A 14,848-nucleotide genomic window follows, 5' to 3' on the forward strand; every position below is an offset into this window, starting at 1 on the left:
GGGTACATAGTTATATGTATTTATAGGGCACATGCGATGTTTTTATATAGGTATACAATGTATAATAATCAAATCAGGGTAATTGGGGTGTCTAATACTTCAAGCACTTATCATTTCACTTCTACTCTTTTAGTTAAAGTATACTCTTACAAATACTAATAATGATCCTCTCAATAGATGCAGAAAAAGCTATCAACAAAATTCAGCATCCTTTTCTGATAAGACCACTTACACAATTAGGCATGGATGGGACATTTATCGCACCAGTGGACACTCTTTATAGCAAACCTACAGCCAACATCATACAGAATGGAATAAAACTAAATGCATTTCCGCTTAGAATTGGCATGAGAGAAGGATGTTCGCTTTTGCCACTACTGTTCAACATAGTGCTGGAACTTCTAACCAATGCAATCAGGCAAGAAAAGGATATTTATTATGGGCATTCAAATGGGGGGAGAGGAAGTCAAGCTCTCACTCTTTGCTGAAGATCTGATTTTATACTGAAAACCTCCAGAGACTCAACCACAAAACTCCTGGAAGTGATCCTGGTAGCTTTTGTATATACAATACAACCAAGTTGAGAAGAAAATCAAAGACATAATTCCCTTCATAGTAGCTTCAAAGAAAATGAAATACCTGGGAATATATCTAACAAAGGAAGTGAAGTGAAGGATCTTTACAGAGAGAATTATGAAACGCTGAGAAAAAATGGCAGAAGACATTAATATATGGAAGAACATACCATGCTCTTGGCTGGGAAGAATCACAATTTTTAAAATGTTTATACTACCCAAAGCTATCTACAGATTTAATGCAATCCTCTTTAAAATACCAACATCATACTTTGAAGAACTTGAAAAATAGTTGTTTTATATAAAACCAGAGAAAAGCCCATATAGCCAAGGCGCTTCTTAGCAATCAAAACAAATTTGGAGGCATCACTTTACTAGACTTCAGGTTATACTACCAGTACGCAGTGATCAAAACAGTATGGTATTGGCACAAAGTATAAAGATAGAGCTATGGAATAGAATGGAAAACCTAGAGATGAAACCAACCTCAAATCACCATCTGGTCTTCAACAGATCAAACAAAAGCATACAGTGGGAGAAAAGAATCTCTATTCAATAAATGGTGCTGGAAGACTGTGGATGACCACATGTAAAAAACTAAACTGGACCTGCATCTCTCACCACTCACACAGATTAACTCACAATGGATAAAAGATTTAAATTTAAGGCATAAAATGTTAAAAATCATAGAAAATTGAGAAAAACTCTTGATAATATTAGCCTGAGGAAAGATTTTATGAAGCAGATTCTATTGGCAATCACAACAACATAAATAAACAAATGGGACCTAATCAAGTAAAATCGCTTCTGCACAGCTAAAGACAAAACAATTAAAGCAAATAGACAACCTTCAGAATGGGAAAAGGTATTTGCATGTTGTTATGAATCTGTCAAAGGGCTGATAACTAGAATCTACAGAAAACTCAATCAACAAAAAGAAAAAAGTAAACAATCCCATTTAATACTGGGCAAGAGATATGAACAGAACCTCTTCTGAAGAGGTCAGACAAATGGCCAACAAACACAGGGAAAAATGCTTATTTTCTCTAATTATCAGAGAAATGCAAATCAAAACCACCTGAGATATCACCTAATTCCAGTGAGAATAGCCCACATCACAAAGTCCCACAGCTGCAGATGCTGATGAGGGTGTGGAGAGAAGGGAACACTTTTAAACTATTGGAGGAACTGTAAATTAATGCAGCCTCTAAGACAAGAAGTATGGAGAATTCTCAAAGAACTAAAAGTAGACCTTCCATTTGATCCTGCAATTCCATTACTAGGTATCTATGAAAAAAATAATTTTATCATAAGGACATTTGCAATAGATTATTTATCACAGCTCAATTTACAATCACCAAGATGTGGAATCAACCCAATGCCCATTAACCCATGAATGGTTTAATAAGCTCTCTCTCTATATATATAAAATTTATATAAATTACATATTAATATAATATAATGTAATATATAATATATATTCATAGAGCTTATTAATATATGTTTTTGGTTATTAATAATATATATACCATTAATATAAATGGTAATGTATATATATCATTTAGCCATAAAAAAGATGGAGACTTTACATCTTTTGTATTAACCTGGGTAGAGTTGGAGAACATTCTCCTTAGTAAAGCATCACAATAATGGGAAAGCAAATATTCGATGTACTTAATACTAATATGAAACCAGTAGACAAACAAATACATGCCAGAAATGAAAAACACAATTAAATTCAAGTTGGCGGTGGAGGGACGAGAAGGGAGGGGGATTGGTGTGCTCTCACCTAACAGGCACAATGTAAGGGTTTATGGCACACCTCCTGGGTAAGAGTCACAACTATAGCTTGGACTTTACCTAATAAATGCAAACAAGGTAACCTAATCATCTGTACCCACATATTAATCTGAAATAAAAAAATAAAGTATATTCTAACTTATCATTGACTATACTTTCTTGTGCTATTGAATATTGTTCATTTTATCTAGCTATCGAACTATATTTTTTACACACTAACTATCCTCACTTTATCCTCTATCCCTGCTTCTCTTCCTGGCCAAGTGGCTTTTCTACATGGCAATGGCAGAGATGAATTGGCTACATTCTGTCAGTCAATGCAAGTTATTAGACTCCTCAGATCCAGGGAGTGGGAGAATAGTCTATGACTTGATGGTAAGAGCTATAAAATTTTACAGTTCTAATTTTTCAACCTACCATAATACATTCTCTGGCTTTCAAAATGAAAAACATGTTCACTCTTTCCCCACAAGGTTATTCTTCTTACAGTCCCATTATCAAGATCTAAGTCCATGATCTTAGTGTAACTTAGAGTAGAACTTGATCATTTCCATTGCAAGAGACATGGGTATGCCAAAGACATTTGTCATCTAAGAACCGCCATTATTAACAAACTCTTTTGATGTTTTCATTGACACAAGTTACCGCCTATTTCTATACAGCATTTGGCTGATTTTTCTGGGTGACTTCTGTATTCAAAAATATCTGTTAGAGAAAGATTTTTAGATCTGCTGTGAAGACTGGAGGCACTACTTACATCTTACATTGTTAAACATCAGGGCCTATTATTATAGAAAATCAGGCTTGTTAATATCAAATTATGAGTTTGATCAGTCTGTGTAGCAAATGAGTCTTTCAGATTTATTCATTCCATGAGCAAACCTTATTTGAGCCAAAAAGTAGGAAAGCATTATTTGCCAAATATACCTTGAAAATTATAGTTATTGAAAAAAGTGTTGGGGGGTGGGGTCATTTTTCATTTCCCAAAGCATGATAGGTCATCTAAAACTTATTGTATTGGTCTACATCAATTCTGGGCAAGTATGCTCATGGGGAAAGTATTCAAAATTTCCCCTGATACTATCAACCTTTTGTGAGTCTTGAAAAATCTGATGACAGCCATGGGTTCTCTTTTACTTAAGATTTTGGGATTCGTTGATCTTTTGACAACTTTCATAATAATACAATGGTTCTTATAATTTAGGATTTCTTTGAGCTAGCTGAGGTGATTGTCAATGGAGGTAGAGGGTCAGCCTTTGTGCTCCAGCATTTATGATTGGAGTAGGCCTTGGTTAGAACCAGAAAACTGCATTTTTAAAGAAAACACTAGGAGATTCTGATGCAGGTTAGTTTTGACTGAATTTTAAGAAACTTGGAAATTCATGAAAGCCCCAGTTAAAATATTTGATATTTCTGGATAGATAATGAAGACACTAAAAACAGAAAATAAATTATTTTTTTTTTATTTCCTCTGCTTTCAATTTACTTTACAAAAATCCCAGAGATTCAGCTATTACATCTGGCTCAGCTAATAATGATACTTAACAATTGGGTAAATTGTCTTTATGTATATATATACATATAATATGAACTTCTTGGTTATTTGGTTATAGTTTTAAAATCGTAATGTCTTGATTCCCTTAACTGCTATTGAAGATGCAACAACTGTTTCCATTCTTCAAATGATCTTCCAATAGTTGTTAATTTATATGTATTTTCAGTAGTTGGAATCAGTGCAGTAATCTTTTTTCTTATAACATTTTTCCATATACAGGGCTGTAGTTATTTTTTATGTCTCTATATCATCCATATACTCGTTATTTGACTTGGCCATGGTATTTTACTGTGCTTATTGTCAGAATGTGTCCAGTTTTCACTGGTATCCTTTGGAATATAAGTTCTGTTTGACATCAGCTGTATACAGTGATAACTTTTTCTAGAAATTTTTATTGTAAGCAGGTATTATCAAGTGAAAACAACATGAATACTGATCTTGAGAGATACCTGGGCCTTTGATTGATTCATAAATTGCCCAAAAATGGGTAAAAAAGGGGACTCAAAATGTTGTCAAAGACTAACACAGTTTTAAGCACCACTAAGAATTATGTTATTAGATTTTGGACAGGAAGACAACTAAAAACAGATCAAAAAGAAGAAATGGAAAGAAGTTCATCTTAGAATAACATATACCAATCATATGCAAATTTGTGAACTTGAGTTTCTAAGTATGGCAGAGGGCAGTTGGATAACATAGAAAGAGAGTTAAATTGTAATGATATTGTGTGATGTTTCTCAACAAACAAAATATATTTCCCTGTGGCAGATTATAAAGATAGATGTTAGTGTTGAAGGAGACTTGAACCCTCTTGAAATCTGTTGGAAGTCTAATTTGCTTGAAAGGAGAGGGGGATGTGATAAGCTCTTGATGAGCATTTTATTATGGAGAAAGAGATGAATGTAGGCAAATACCATCCTGAACTTTATTTTGACTAAGAAGAAAAAATGATTATTAATGTAACAGTCAATGAGTCATACTAAAGAAAATGAACACTGGGCTTAGTTATTCATGTACTGTAGACTTTAACAGGCAATTGTTAAAATTTCCTTAAAACTCTGAAAGAGGAATAGATGATGAAGAGTAGAAATTTCTATAAATATAATTCTGACTGTATAAAAATTTTGAAAAGTTCAATGATAAAGGCAAAAAGAAAGACATCTAAGGAAAATAATGTGGTTGCTTAGGAATTCCATTCTAAGTCCAAGTTCATAAAAGACTTTCCCAAAAGAGATAAAGAGAGACATATAATGAAACATGAAAATAAGAGAATGACAGGAATAAAAAAAAAACGCCAAAAAGATTAAAGTACAGGTGAGGTGAATGAGGTTAGCTTTAGAGAGACAGAAAAAGATGACAAAAATAATTATTTTAACTATGTACAATGAGAAGAAGCTATAAGTTCATGGTTTCTAAAAGAGGCATAGAAAAACACAAGCCTTATACGTACTATTCCATTTCTTAAAGGGAGATGTGGTAATGCCAGAAAGCAGGAACCAAACAATTTAATTTTAATTCTTATTAGCACTTGTTATTGGAGTTTTAATTTTTTCTTTTTTTCAGTTTTTGGCTGGGGCTGGGTTTGAACCTGCCATTTCTGGCATACGGAGCTGGTGCCCTACTCCTTTGAGCCACAGATGCTACATTGTTATTGGAGTTTATTTATTTATTTATTTTTATTAAATGATAGCTGTGTACATTAATGCAATCATGGGGTACAGTGTAGTGTTTTCATATACAATTTGAAATATTTTCGTCAAACTGGTTAACATAGACTTTATGACATTTACTTATTTATTGTGTTAAGACATTTATATTCTACTTTAAGAAAGATTCACTTGTACCCTTGTAAGACAAACCATAGAGGTGATCTTTCCAATCACCCTCCCTCCACTCATCTGCCCTACTCCACTCCCCTCTTCCTCCCCCTCCCCATATTCTTGGGCTATAATTAGGTTTTCATTGGAGTTTTAAATAGAAGTCTGGTGAACTTTTAGAAAATCAAGTGGTGATCACTAGAAATCAAGGTACAAAATATTTACAAAATAGTCTTTGTGTTGGTCACCTCTTTGTAAAATTTTGTAATGAATATTTTGTAAAGAAGGCACATTTAGCTGCAGTTTCCTGTTTTCCCTGTGTACAGTGACTTTCAGGACATCCTGTACATTCACCAAGAATGAGTGAAGCCATATTGATTTCATATCATTTAACAATAGTGGTTGGTAATTAATAAAAGAGTAGTTAACATCTCTTGATTTCAGTGAAGAGCCTGATAATCTTTTTATGTTACTTAGGATAAAACAGTAAAATACTTCATGGATTAGTAAGTGAATTAAAAACAGCTGTCTAAGAGATTTTGTTGAATATTTAAGGAGGGAGATCTTTATTTTACTAGAAAATGGCTTTGTCCTTGGCACTATCCATTCCAAAATTTAAACCAATGACTTGAATGAAGGAATATATTGTACAAAATGTACCACATACAGGCTATAGATAAAAAGAACTCTTACAAAGATAATATTGTATAGGATGTTGTTTGCTCCCATGTGCCTCCTGGGTACTCCAAGTGACTCTGACTCAGGTAGAGACACATGAACCTGTGAAAAAGACACGGAGGACTGGTTGACTATTCCCTGACACTCAGTCCATGAAAAGAAGCATTAAGAGTTTACTCCCACTGTGTTGGGCCCGTTAAAGATATCCACATTCTAGTCCTAGTCTAGTCCCATGAATTTGTTACCTTACTTGGGACAAGGCACTTTGCAGATATGACTATGTTAAGGATCTTTCTTTTCTTTCTTTCTTTCTTTTTCTTTTTTTTTGAGATAGACTCTCATTCTGTTGCCCTCAACAGAGTGCCACAGCATCATCATAGCCTACAGCAACTTCAAGCTCTTGGGTTTAGCAACCCTCTTGCTTCCATCTCTGGAGTATCTGGGACTACAGGCACCCCCCCACAACGCCTGGGGAGTTTTCTTATTTTTTGGTAGAGATAGAGTCTTGCTATTGCTCAGGCTGGGTCTTGAACTCCTGAGCATAAGCAATCCACCCTCCTGCCTTGGCCTCGCCAGAGTGGGATCATAGACATTAGCCACCAAACCTGGCCTATGGGTCTTGATACAGAAGAATTACCCTGCGTCCTCTGGGTGCACCCAATGTAATTACAAGGGTTCATATAGTTCATATAGGAGAGACCCCAGAGTGTCAGATCAGAGAAGATGTGAAGATTGAATGACATGGGCAGCCCCTGGAAGCTGGAAAAGGTAAGGTCATGGAGTCCTCCCTGCAGCTTCCAGAGGAAACAAGCCTGGACTTTCAGTCCCCAGAACTTTGCGTAATAAATTCATGTTTTAAGTCACCAGGTTTGTGATAATTTGTTAAAGCATCAGATGGAAACTAACATACCCATATACAGAAAAATAGAGGATGTATATATGATAAGATCTGATACAAATTTTCAGTTTATCCCCAGAGCATGGGTGATGATAACCATTAATTAGTGGGCCTAAAAGAACTATCCTCAGTGAGTTTGAGCCCCCTTCTACGTATCCTACATTGCTGATCAGTTTTGTCCTGCCGCGGCATAGCTCTCTGATTCTTCAGTGTCCTTATTACCTGGCACTGTGCTGAATCTTAGCTGGTGGGAATACAGCCTTTCAGTGTTGCCTCTTCATCAGATGATTCTTGCCAAAGCCTTTGTTTTCTCTGAGAGCTGGAACTATCTATCAGGCTTGTTAGTTTTCTGTCTCCCAAATACATATGTTCTGCCTTGGAACTCTTTCTTTGTTTTCAGTGCCCTCTGCTGTGGCACCATAGTTCTTGGTGTGCAATGACAGTAAGGGAAATTTTGTTTTATTTTTTTTCTTTGTAATAAGAGGGGAGTTTTAAATCACCTTGGGGAATGAATGCACTCAGTTTTAAAAAAAACCTAATCACAATGATTTCAGGGTGTCTGGATGGGAAAAATTGTATCAGTAAAATGTGAGGTGTCAGGTCTGTTGATGATAGAGGAGAGGTGGTGGGGGAGGACTAAGACCAATTCTCTTCATGATAAATCACCTGAGTAACGGAGACCATTCTTAATGCTCAAAATGGAGGGATAACAGTCATCTCTATGGTGGGGAGGGGGTCTTGTTGTAGAACCCTTATTGAATAGTTTATGGGGTTAGTAATTTATTCCAGGATTCATTGCCCAGTTTAAGTACCCCAGGATAGCCCTTCAAGTTTGAATTAAAGGATGACACCTTCACAAAAGCCAGAAGTCACGAGAAAGGCATGTTTTACATTCAGTCAGCAAACCAGCGGGTAATCACCACCCATGTTCCCATAAAGAGAGAGATAATGCCCTCTTTGTGAGCAAGGAAATAAAACTGTCAGATTCCTACCAACACCACAGTCTCGAGAATCCTCAATATGACATAAACTGCCCATAGAAGGGTGATAGAACCACACACCATCATAAAAAAGATTTTAATCTGGGACTCAACAATAGAACATAAAATCCAGACATAATATAAAATATGTTTTGGGTCATATAGAAATTTAGTTATGGTACAGAAAATTTTACAGTAGCTGGCTTTTTGAATAATCAGATATATCTAGTTTAAGATGAAGAATTGTGAAATGATTTTTTAAAAATATTCTAAAATAAGATTGGGGCCAATATACAAAAATAATACTGGGTGGCCGGAAAGTTGTAACTCTCTAAATTGCACATGAACTTTATGTGCACCCTGTATTTACCCAAATGAATAGTTAGCCCAATTAGTGATTTAGCACCAAGGCTACGAGGCCAATCTGCAACTTTCCAAGTAAGAGTGAATTGACTAAATTGGGAATGAAAAACACCTGATCAGTGAATAGCCCTGGAATTGACTGGTTTGAGTCCCAGTCCCTACCACTGGCAGAACTCACAGCTGAATCTCTTTAGTCTCCATCAGCATTCTTAGCTCTGCCCTAGTTTGGTTTCTATTATTAGTCAGGGGAATTATAAGAAACTATAGGCCAGGCACTTAGAAGCATGTATCAAGACAGATGTCAAGGACAGTTCTGCAGTGAAAAACTTGCCTGGTCTTAGGAAGCAAAGATAATTTCAATAAAGCCTTTCTAACCTAGCCGACTGAATTTATTTACTCCTCATTCGGTTCTCCAATTAGAATATAAAGAAGGCATTCCCTTGGTACATCAAATACTAATAATAAGGAATTTAAAAATGAGATGGCTAAGTACATTTGCCCCTCTGTATCCATGAGTTTTGCATCTGTGGAGTCAACCAAACATGGATCAAAAATATTCAGAAAAAACAATTCCTCAAAGTTCCAAAAAGCAAAACTTGAACTTGCCCTGTCCTGAGCATTAATGTTAAATTCAAGGAAATGCCAAGTGGTGTGTGGGCATTATATTATGTATTATAAGTAAACTAAAGATGATTTAAAGTGTTTGTGAGTGGATGTGTGTAGGCTATGTGCAAATACTATACCATTTTTTATAAGTGACTTAAGCATCTGTGGATTTTGGTATCTGCAGGGATCATGGAATCAATTCCCCATAAACATCAAGGAATAGGGGTATTTCATTTGGGGGGAGAATAGGAAGGAGAGTTTTTCTAAAACTTAGAGGGCATCATTCAAATGCCTTGAAATTAGATAGTCACATGCCACAACATCCTCACCTGACACTGCTCAAATGCCCGCACTAACTGTCGATCTTCACAGTTATCTGTGAGAGTGTCTGACCCCTTCCTCACAATCCTGTTAATCATTCAAGATCCAGCTTAAGGGTTTCATTTATCACCTCTGAGAAGCTTTCCTACTTCAGATGCTCCCTCTTAGTGCCTCCTATAGGATTAAGCTATTTAAGGAAAGGGACTATAATTTTTACATGTGCATCTATTGCAATGCTGATACATATAGAATGATTTGTTGAGTGAATGAAAAAAAAGAGTGCACATATGACTTCTCCATAAACCAGAGTAGAACAGACATCTCCAACAGCAAATGTCTTGGTCATCTCCTCTAAAGAGGGGACTTTAGAGCTTAATGTTCTCTACTACAATGTAATTGCCATTAAGGCAATGACTTGGTTGATTTTATTTGCTGTTGTGTCCCTAGCACAAAGAAAGTCTATAAGTATAAAATGAATGATTAAGTAGAAATTAATGAAGTACGGCCCTGTTTCAAAAACATCTATAAAAAAGCAGCACAAACATAATCATAATTATAATGTGAATAAAATCTTACAGTTCACAAAATATACTCGTTTCTTTTAACTCTCTTAACAACATAGCTATGTGGGTTTTATCATAACAAATTCCATTCTGCCTATGAGGAACTTGAACTGAGAGAAGGGCACAGTCAGAATGGAAACTACAATTCTATGATTACAAATTCTGGGAGCTTTCCACTACACTGAATTTTCTCACTGCGTGACAATAAACTTAATGGTCAGGTGAAAAATAAAATATCACATCTTTGTTTCAAAAGTAACCATGGGAAAATTCTGGCTATAAAGTTATTAGAAATACAAATGAATAACTATGGTTTCCTGCATAACATACAAGAAAAGTGGTATAAAACCCATGTCTAAGCTCGGCGCCTGTGGCTCAAGCGGCTAAGGCGCCAGCCACATACACCTAAGGTGGCGGGTTCGAATCCAGCCCGGACCCGCCAAACAACAATAATGGCTGCAACCAAAAAATAGCCAGGTGTTGTGGCAGGTGCCTGTGGTCCTAGCTACTTGGGAGGCTGAGGCAGGAGACTCGCTTGAGCCCAGGAGTTGGAGGTTGCTGTGAGCAGTGAAGCCATGGCACTCTACCCAGGGGCTCAGCTTGAGACTCTGACTCAAAAAAAACAAAAAAACAAAAAAACCCATGTCTAGGGTACACTTCTCCTCTCTAAAAACAGAAGAAAATCAGCAAGAAAGATCAATTTTCAGATATTTTGTTGACAAAGAAAATGGAGATGATTTTTGAGTCATTGAGTAGAACTGTCAATATGTAAGCCTTCAATGACAAGTCTTTGAATAACTTAAAGGAATAAATTATTTGTAAAATTAATATAAGCAATGATCGTTTGTAACTGTGTAATAGGTAATAAATAGTGATGACAGGATGGGAAACATTATAAGGATCTTACTCAGCTATGGGAAGATCATATTGGTTTGACTTCTAAATGTGCAAAGAAATGGTTGGGGTTGGATTTATGGTATAGTCCTATGTCTTGTCATCCAATCAGGGATACATTTAAAACCATTCTCTGAAATATTTACTGTATGATTTTGCCATTTTTAGGGGGGGGTGGGGCCAGGGCTGGGTTTTAACCTGCCACCTCTGGCATATGGAACTGGCACCCTACCCTTTTGAGCCACAGGCGCTGCCCTACTGTATGATTTTGGTAGGCTGAATAATGCCCTCTCTCCAGAGGTATTCACATCCTAACTCCTAGAACAGAGAAATGTTATCTTCTCTAGCAGAACAGGGGCTTTGCGGGTGTGATAAAAATAAGGATTTTGAAATGGGAAAGTTATCTGAGTGAGTCCAAGATGCAACCACAGGTATCCTTATCAAAGAGCAGAGAACTCTTTCATCTATGTGGAGATTTGACACAGAAGAGGAGAAAGCAATGTAACCACAGAGGCAGAGTCTGGAGCGAAGCATTCATAAGCCAAGGAATGCCTGCAACCACCAGAGACTGGAGGAGGCAGGAACAGACTTTCCCCCTTGGGGTAAGAAAACTGTGACCTTCTGGATTTCAATATTCTTTTTTAAGCAACAAAAGAGGCAAGAAAACTTCAACTTTCTCTGTTGCACCGTTTTAATAAAAGATTTTATTCTGCAAAATTTGGATTCAGTCAAAAGGCTGCACTTAAGAAACTAGCAGGCTGCATTTCACCTTTAGGCCGCATTTCATCTTTAGGCCTAGCCCTGCCCTAGCGTCCAAAGAAAGCATGGCCTGCTGACACCTTGGTGTTTGCCCCATAAAACTGATCTTAGCCTTCTAGCCTACATGACTGGGAGAGAATAAAATGCTATTGTTTAAGCTATCTAATTTGTGGTAATTTGTTATAGCTATCAGGAAATGTATACATCTACTACACATATCACACTGGCAGGTAATTTTGCCTGGATTTAGTTGAGGCAGTTTGATAGAGTTTATAGGGGACAACAGCCTTTTGAACTTGCCTCTGGTCCTAAGAGTGGGAAATAATCTTCTTGTTTCTGGAAGAGGACTCTTCTTTCTTTTCACTAAATAATTCAGATTTCACTTGAACGTTTTTAGGGTTAACACATGGAAGTAACCAAGTGACAGACATGAAGCAGAGGATAGTCCTGTGGTGGGTGATTTCCTCCAGAAAGGTGAGGGGTGACTTAGGTCTTAGATTGGGCACGTGGGGGCCCTGGAGGAGATTGTTCAAGAAACTGACTTAGTGAGGGCAGGGGCAAAACTGAGAGTTGTGTTTGGACCCATTACATTTATGCTTTCTGTCAGATAGCTGAGGATTCATGGCAAATGGGTGAATGAACAGGTAGACTGAAGCTCAGGGGAAAGGTGAAGGCAAGAGAAAAACATTTGAAAATAATAAGCAAGAGTTAAGGAGAGGGTAAATATTGGACATCTGACTTAGATTTTCCTAAGAACCTAATATATGGATGCTATTTTATTGATTAGAGCCTCATTTTAAATTAGTCTTACTTTTTTGCTATTTTTGCAAATTTTTTCCCTAAATGAAGATTATATAAAGTATCATTGAATCTTTTATTCCATTAATCTTATGGTGCTCAATGAAGTCCTTTCTCTACACATAAGTGAAACGTGATGAAATGTGTCCACACTAGGTAGCTTTTTGCTCATTAGACCAAGATCTGAACAGTAAGTTTTTAGCAGCTTTACTTTTCATGAGAAGGAAGTACAGACTGACACTTTGCTGAAATAATCACAGAAACAAAAATTGTCCATGGGTTTCCTACTGCCAAATGGTGCCACAAAGACAGGTCTCACACAGACTATTTGTCTATGCTTATCCAATGCTCAGAGTAGAGTGGTTCCTGGTTTGGGTTCTGAGGATTCAGGCTTAGCACTCAGCTTAAAGTCATTTTCCAAGGACCAGGTGGTACTGAGATTCCTATTTTATTGTTTACCTGTTGGTCAGAATGCTTTTCTTTCTAAACCTTCCAAATAAAATGGTCTTGAACCAATTTTTCATCAAATAGTGGGGTTAACTCTCATATAGGAGAGGCTATTCTCAATGACTTTCTGGTTGTTTCAGTTCATTTTTTGTTATTTATAGCAGAATACCTGAAACTGGGTAATTTTAAAAGAAAAGGAACTTATTTCTTACAGTTATGGGGGCTGGGAAGCCTAAGGTCCAGGAACTGTGTCTGGTGAGAGCCTTCTTGTTGATGAGGACTCTCTACAGAGTCCTGAGATGATACGAAACATCACACAGTGAGGGGGCTGAGAACACTAGCTCAGGTCTCTCCTCCTCCTCTTATACAGCTACCAGTCCCACTTCCAAGATAACCCAGGAATCCCTGAGGGCTTTGCCCTCATGATTCAATCACCTTTTAAAATCCTTATCTCTCAATCCTTGCACACTGGGGATTAAGTTTTAGCATGAGTTTTAGAGGGAACAAACATTCCAATCATTTTTACCACTTCCTACTAACAGTGGCCATTATTGGAGAGTCAAGATTGCTTTATCCTTCTAAGACGGAATACAAAATGATTTTGAAGGTACCCTTTTGAGTTCCTTATCCACTATAACAAAGCAGCACAGTTTAATGTCTGTTGGATCATACTATTTCATGAAGTAGTTGTAATAATTATAGCTTAAAAAATAAAATACAAACCACAAATAGCTCCTTAAAGAAATTTTCATGATTTTCTAAATCTGGCAAAAATTTCAGCAGTGTTCTGGGTATCATCTAGAAAACAATGATTCATTTAGGAATTTCTGTCTGGCCAGAGGAATGAAATGTCATTGATTTATACTGTATTACTCTGTATATTTGAAAACCAATAGCAAATTGAAAGAACATCTGTCTTGGCTATGCTAGAGAAACTTATTTCAAACTTTCCCTCTCAGTATAATCGAAGAACTAGAGAAAAAAAGCTATAAAAGTAGTTTAAAAGAATGGGAATGAAATTAAAATAAAAAAGGTCAAATCTGGGCTAGCACGATAATTTAGACTAATTGGAAGCCACAGATACAAATGAGATCTGTATACATTTACAAGCTCTTCACCACGGGTCTACACTGGATTCTTAGGAAAAAAGATAGGAAGCAAAGCAGATAAGCCTATATTTTGGTAACAAATATACATATATACGTATCTCTATCTCACCTATTTATCTGGACCCTTCTGTTTTGTGAAGCAAAAACTGCTCGGTGAGGAGCAGAAAACTTTCTCTAAGGAACCAGGGAAAGATCTACTGTTTCTGTAAGGAAGGATAATGAAGGGGTTTGGGGTCACTAGATGAGGGGGGCTTATTGTGAGGAATAAAGAGGATTGACACAAAGTCTGTGTCGGGGACTGAGGAACTCTGGAAGAGCCCTCCTGAGTAAACCTCGGGTTTGTATTTATTATCATAAAATGGGAAGAAGTAGACAAAAGCTGCTTGTCTGACGTTAACACTGATTAGGGAGGACATGGAGAAGGTCAGATAGAACGTCTCCACCTTTTTATTTTCACAAAACTGTGGACCTTGAGCACAACCTCTGTCTCCAGCATCAAGAAACCATTGGAATCTAGAGAATCTTGGTGTAATTATTATTGCCACGCCTCACACATACATTTTCTCTTGGAGGCCAGTTTTCTGATCTCCTGTATTATACAACTCACATGCCATTCTCGATATTCTGTAGGTCTCTCAAGCTGGAAGTGAGTCTTATGTTAAAGATCAGGGCTCAATTTCCCCTG

This window comes from Otolemur garnettii, unplaced genomic scaffold (assembly GCF_000181295.1).
Source record: "Otolemur garnettii isolate 467f Iridium unplaced genomic scaffold, OtoGar3 scaffold00122, whole genome shotgun sequence".
Lineage (NCBI taxonomy): Eukaryota > Metazoa > Chordata > Mammalia > Primates > Galagidae > Otolemur > Otolemur garnettii.